Below are 6,950 nucleotides of genomic sequence, written 5' to 3' on the forward strand. Positions count from 1 at the left end.
ACTCCAGCAGCCGATGGCCATTTGTAGGCTCAGCACAGAGCTTCATTCAGTCTTCCAGCTCATCAGAGTGTGTTAACATCAGGGAAGAGGTGAGAGGACGTCAGGTTTCCCTGGTGGAGCTTCCTGGCCTTGTCTGGAAAACCTCAGGAGGAAGTGATGAAGGAATCGTTCAGGTGTATCTCCCTCGTGTGATCTGAGGGCGTCCATGCCTTCATCCTGGTCCTACCTGTGGGTCCCCTCACTGATGAAGACAAGGGAGAGTTAGAGACCATCCAGAAACTCATTCAAGCTCTCCAGTCAATGACTTCACCATGATTCTGTTCACTGTGGAGTCAGATCCTGCAGCTCAGCCTGTTGTTGACTTTATAGAAAGAGCAGAGACATCCAGGAGCTGCTTCAGAAGCTGTGGAGGAAGATCTGTTGTTGTCAACATCAGGCAAACAGCAGACTCTCTGAGGTTTTGGAGGGCTGTGGACAAGATGAGAGTTGAAGGATCAGATGCTTCACAAAGGACATGTTCACCAGGGCTCAGATGGAGATGGTTTCACAACTTCAAAGGCTGAACTTCACAATGTGAAACCCAAAAGAAAGGAGGTGAAAGAAAATCAGAGCAGAGAGCCTCTCAGGAGGTGTGCTGATTGGCCGGACTGGCAGTGGAAGAGTGAACAGGAAACACCATTTTGGCAAAAGCTTTCATATCTAAAACCAGCTCAAAGTCTGTCACCAAGTTTTGCCAGAAAGCATCAGGAGAGATTGATGGACAGTCTGTTGTTGTGGTCGACACCCCCGGCTTGTTTGACACGAGTCTGTCCAACGATGATATTCAACAGGAGCTTGTGAAATGCATCAGCATATTGTCTCCTGGACCTCATGTGTTTCTACTGGTGCTGCAGATCGGTCGATTCACACAAGAGGAAAAAGAGTCTGTGGAACTGATCAAGAAATATTTTGGCAAGAATTCAGGAGATTACATCATGATTATATTCACCAGAGGAGATGATCTGAAGAATCAAACAATTGATAGTTACATAGAAGACAGTGAAGACTTTGTCAAAAAACTGATAAATGACTGTGGAGGGAGATACCAGGTCTTCAATAACAACAATCAGACAGACCGCACACAAGTCAGAGAGCTGATCACAAAGTCAAAAACAATGGTGAAGGAAAATGGCGGCAGCTGTTACACCTCAGAGATGTTCCAAGAAGCTGAGGCAGCGATACAGAAGGAAGTGGAGAAAATCCTGAAGGAGAAGGAAGAGGAAATGAAGAGGAAGGAGGAGGAGCTGAAAAGAAAACATGAGGAAGAAATGACAGCAGTGACGAGAAGAATGGAAGAACAGAAGGCAGAAATTGAACTGGAGAGAGCTAAACAACTAAAAGAAATGGAAGAAAACATCAAAAAAGAGCAAGAAAGGAGAGAGAAAGAACAGGAAATGAGAGAAGAGGAAGACAGGAAGAGGAAAAAGCAGGAAGAAATTCAACAGCAAGAGTGGGAACAAAAACTTAAAGATCTAGAGAAACAAATAAAGTCTGAATCAAAGGAAAGGGAAACTATTGACAGACAGCTGGAACAGAGCAGAGAGGAGATGAGAAAACAACATGAGACTTGGGAAAAGGAAAGAAAGGAGTGGTGGGAGAAACGATATCGAGAAGATGAACAGAGACGACAGGAGGAGCAAGAAAGACTGAAAAAACTCCAAGAAGAATATGAACGGGAAAGAGAAAAATATGAAATGAAAAGAAAAGAAGAAGAACGAATCAGAAGAGAACAAGAGGAGAAGGAGAGAAAGGAATTAGAGGAAAAGTATAAGAAAAAACTGGAGGAAATGAAGAAGAAATATGAAGAAGAGGCCAGAAAACAAGCTGAAGAATTCAATGAGTTCAGAGAGAAATACATGAAAGACTTTGAAGCTCTGATAGAAAAACATGATGAAGAACTCAAGGCTCTGAAGGAGAGACACAGCAAAGAGTACAGTCTGTTACACAATCTCTCCAGTCACAAAGAAAAGGAACTGAAAGAAGAAGTGGGGAGAAAACAAAAACAACTCAAAGAACTGGAGGACATGAAGAAAAAGCAACAACAGGAAATAAATGATCTGAAGAATGATCATAAATTGAGATGTACCATCTTCTGATGATGCTTCCCAAAGGTGGAATTTTCAATACTATTCATTATGATGTTACAAACTGAACATTATTTAATCTGCATAGACGCCTTAAAGACACAGACATTAAATCACAGTTTTAAGGATATCTGACCGCTATTGTTTAATTGTGTATTAACAACAGAACAAAATGAATTTAGCACAGCACCTCTCTAAGTACATGATTGTAGTGACTTGGGTTCAACAAAATAAACCTAAGCCACAGTGAGGGGCTGCTACCGGGATGCGTAGTTGACGCGTCGTCATGAGCTGGCTCCATATGATAAATCAAAACATCCGACTTGTGCTTACGATTACGATGTTTTTACAGACAGAAATCCTATTGAGAGCAGCCACTGAGAACCCTGTTTTAGGCCTGCTGCTCTCTCCCTCCCGAAGCGGACCATTAACTACCCAGCCAAGTACAGTTCGTACTGCATATGGGCCATCCTCTCTGCTGTTGATGACCTCCCATGGTTCCAATACCTTAGGGGCGTTAGTGCCAATCAACAGGTCAACATTAGCATCAATGCATGGGATCCGTACATCAGAGAGATATGGCCATTTCTGCAATCCTTCCTGTGTGATAATGTTACTGGTGGTCACCGGCATTTTATTTTGTGTAAGCACTTCTGGGAGACTGTAGAAGCTGTTACTGCCAAGACCAGCCACCTCCAAACCATTCAGGGTGCTAGTTGAAACAACCTTTTCCTGCCCCATAGTGCGTAAAAGGAAACTGGTTTTCCTACCAGTAATGTTCAGCCTTTGCACAAGATGTTCTGAGCAGAAAGTAGCTGTACTGCCAGGATCCAGGAATGCATATGTTTGTATTATCTTGCTTCCCCTGATGGATTTCACCTGAACTGGCACGATAGACAAAATGCTATCCTCCTTTCCGGCCCCTGTATGTCCACAAGTCTCTGATACAGGTGATTTAGCGTGTGCTGTGCCCTTAGTGGGTTCACTTCCTGTGCTGGCTCTTATCTTTCCAGGGATATGAAGCACCGTAGGATGGTTCTGACCACAATCTTTGCAAGTTAAGCACCTGTCGCAATCCTTGCTCCTGTGTCCACTACACAGGCAGCCAAAACACATCCCCTTTTCCTTCAAAAACTCAATTTTGTCCCGATGCTTCTCCCCTTTCAGTTATGGACACTCTTCCAGCCTGTAAAACTGAGAGCAGCAGACACATGCTTCATGAATGCTTCCCTTTAAGTCCAGCCCTTGCGGGACTGAGCTTGGAGATCCACATCCTTGGCTGCATCACTTACAGTAACTGTGGCGAAGCTGTTACCTCTGACCTTGCTGAACTTTGAGTGTGGCTTGAACCTATTACCACTCTTTAATGCAGGCAAACCACTTACTGTGTCTTGGATGTCCCCAAAAAGAGGATCAGAAATGATCTTAACTTGGCGTTCAATAAATGAGACCATATCCTTAAAGAAAGCTCTGTGATTGTACCTCTCCAGTATTTCATATGCCCATATCCTCCATTTTTCTCTGTACTTAAATGGCAACTTTGTCATGATTGCTCTCATGTTAGTTGGCATGTCCAGCTCTTGCACATATTGAAGTTCCTCCATTACATTGCAACAACTTCGCAGAAAATAGAGAAAAGGCTTGTAGTGCTCCCACATCTTCTGCCTTCACTGCAGGCCAAGCCAAAGCCTTCTCCATGTAGGCTGCACCAATCCTATATTGGTTTCCAAAGTGTTCTTGGAGAAGCTCTTTAGCCAGTTGATAACCTCTGTCAGGAATCATGTGCTGACAACTCCTCACCAATTCTCTGGGCTGCCCTCTTGTAAATTGCTCCAAGAAATAAAGGCAGTCAGCTTTGCTAGCCTTTGATTCCACACTATGTTCAAAAGCTCCTATGAAGGTTTTATACTGAAGAGGATCGCCATCGAATGCTGGAATGTCTCGAGAAGGCAAGAACATTAAGCGCTGTTGTTGAACCAGAGCTGCTGTGATTTCATTTTGTCGGTGCATTATGGTGCACAGGTCTCCTTGTACTGGTATAGCATATAATTGCTGTGGCTCCACTGATACAGGCGGCACATTGTTGATTGGCAGAGAGAGGTTTTGTTGTGTATCTCCATACTGCATTGTTCCAGATGTTTCGGTTTCCTTTTTCCCCTTTGTCTCATATTTTGATCCAAAGATCTGATGAGGTTTTCCCTGAGAGTGTGCGTTCAGCTCACTTGAATCCTTTTGGGCTACTGACAAGCTGCTTTGTGGCATTGCACTCCCCATGTGTGATTTAAATGAGTCTGCTGTAGGATTGAGTCCTTTGGAATTTGGGCTTTGTTCCTCATTATTTTGAAAGTAAGAATTCATTCCATCAGAAGGTGCCTGTGAGTTACTGGAACATTCTGAGGCCGCTTGAAAAACTACTAACTTTGCAGTGGATGCAGCTATTTCAGCATCAATCTCAAGCTGCTCCCTTTTTCTTCTCAGCTGCTCTTCCTGGGCCTCTAAAGCATGCTTTTCCTTTAAAGCAGCAGCTCTAGCGAGAAGTGCAGCCCTTTCTGCTTCTGCTTTAATGCAAGATGAAGCTGTGCTTTTGCCACGTTTATTACTGCTTTTACCACTACATGTGCTTTTCCGGTGAGAATGTCTACTGGCAACATTTGATATGCTGTCATCAGGGTGAACATCATCTTCACCACCATCATCACCATCCTCACCACCATGATCATTTAACAACCATTTTTCAACCTCAGAAATGAAACCATTTTCAACAAGCATTTTTGCAGCAAACCAAGTGTCTTGTTTCTTACTTTCTTCAGTGGACATTAAAGGCAACAGAGCCACATGAGCATGTTTGGCTTCCCCACACAAAAGCACAATTTTTTCCAGTGTATGTTTTACCTCTTTTGCATTACCACTCTGCATAAACTCTTGAGTTACATTTCTTAGGTTTTTAACCTTACGTAATTTGTCTTTTCTTACATTTTGTAACTTTTCCACCTTTGCAACAAGAGCTTTGTGTGTTAATGTAATAGACCGTTTACTTTTTACAGATTCTCTCCCATTAACAGTTCCCTCTTCCACAGAGGCTGCAGCAGCTGCGGGCTCCGCGGTAGCCACGTCTGATTTACCGTCCATAATGTCCTTTAATTCACACCTCAACGCACATCCGAGATGAAAGCAACGAGAAAAAGTTCAGTTTATCAGTGTTGTTTTAGCGACCAATGCATTGGGATTACACTCGCAAAGTTGTGTGCACACTTTTACTATGGCCATAAAGTTGGTAGCGCTACTCTTTACCTTGCAAGCGGTGGGCGCCGTGACGTACAATCCTGATGAATGAATCAGCTGTTGACTCCAGGAAAACGGTTGTAAACAACCTCCAAGCTGCTAAACAAATGTAGGAAATCCAGCGTCTACTCTTCCTCCATGAAGCGATGGCAAACAAACTAACTGAAGCAGAGTTTTTGACTTAATGTAGTGACTTGGGTTCAACAAAATAAACCTAAGCCACAGTGAGGGGCTGCTACCGGGATGCGTAGTTGACGCGTCGTCATGAGCTGGCTCCATATGATAAATCAAAACATCCGACTTGTGCTTACGATTATGATGTATTTATTTACCGTGTAACAAAACAGCCTTTGATATTCACTCACATAGGTTGTACCAATAACTAACTAAACGGCGACGGTCAAAAACTGTGTGCTTCTCCCCGGTAAGCAGCACACCTGAGAAGTAATTGCCTCTTCTTCTACTTATACATTTCATGTGTTGCCATTCAATACGCCACCTACTGTGGCAACCAGTGCATTACTCTAACACACACACACACAAATATACAAATGGCTCTAACATGATTATTTCAAAGGTAAAGTAAAAGCAAAAATAAGAGAACGTTATTTACTAGTAGACATGTAGAGATAGTCAGTTCCCTCTTCAGTATGATACAGGGTTAACAGTTCGACAGAATGAAAACAAACTGAGTTCAAAACTGCGACTGTCAGGTGTTTGAAATGTTACATTTTTTTCTATTTTTTCTCAATAGTTCTTAAGTTACGTTGATTTATTTTACTTAACATTTTATAACTTTACTTTAGATTTTGTCTTACAGTAGTTACTGTAATGTAAGTTAACGGTACTGACTTTAAGAAAAAGGTGCTAATAGTAATGAACAGGGGCCAGGGGTACCACACTATGTTACTTTACACCTGGAGTATATGATTTGTATGGCGGGGCATCTCTAGCACCACAATGTTTATGATGCTAACAATGCACAACAATGTGAGACATTTTTCTTTTATCAAAAAACTTGCAGCTCCTGCAATTTGGATATTGCACTTGACCACATTGCAATTTTGATTATATTTCAATTGATTGTGCAGCCCTACTGGATCACTACAGGAAGTTTGATAAAATATTAACCAAAATATAAGATAAATATGAGAAAATAGAAAATAGATGGAAATGGTTCACTGGGTCAACAAACCTGAGACCAGATAAATTATGAAACTTTTAATTACAGTCTTCCTTATATAAATTTCTAAGTTCATTCAGTTTTCTGTTATATTCTAAAATATGAATTGGTGATTGTTGCACTAACCACAACATGGAATTTTAAAACTGTTTATCACCAGTTACTGGGTTGATTTTCTTAAAATTTTATGCTACATGTATTATTAGTAACTTCACTGAATCATCACTCCATCTTAAACAAATGCAGTTTTTTTTATCATGGTTATCCAATCAATATGATTTTTAAGTATTCGGCAAAAATGTTGAAACGTTATACTGTATTTTTTTGCATGTTGTTCATAATTCTCCAATCATCAGATCATT

The 6,950-nt window shown here is 41.6% G+C and overlaps 1 pseudogene; it reads left to right on the forward strand.

Annotated features, from left to right (window-relative positions):
• LOC111236972 overlaps window positions 1-4,847 on the forward strand; it is an 18,443-nt pseudogene extending 13,596 nt beyond the window's left edge.
• The last annotated feature ends 2,103 nt before the right edge of the window (window positions 4,848-6,950 follow it).

This window comes from Seriola dumerili, unplaced genomic scaffold, assembly GCF_002260705.1.
Source record: "Seriola dumerili isolate Sdu_G_001 unplaced genomic scaffold, Sdu_1.0 BDQW01000784.1, whole genome shotgun sequence".
Taxonomy (NCBI): domain Eukaryota; kingdom Metazoa; phylum Chordata; class Actinopteri; order Carangiformes; family Carangidae; genus Seriola; species Seriola dumerili.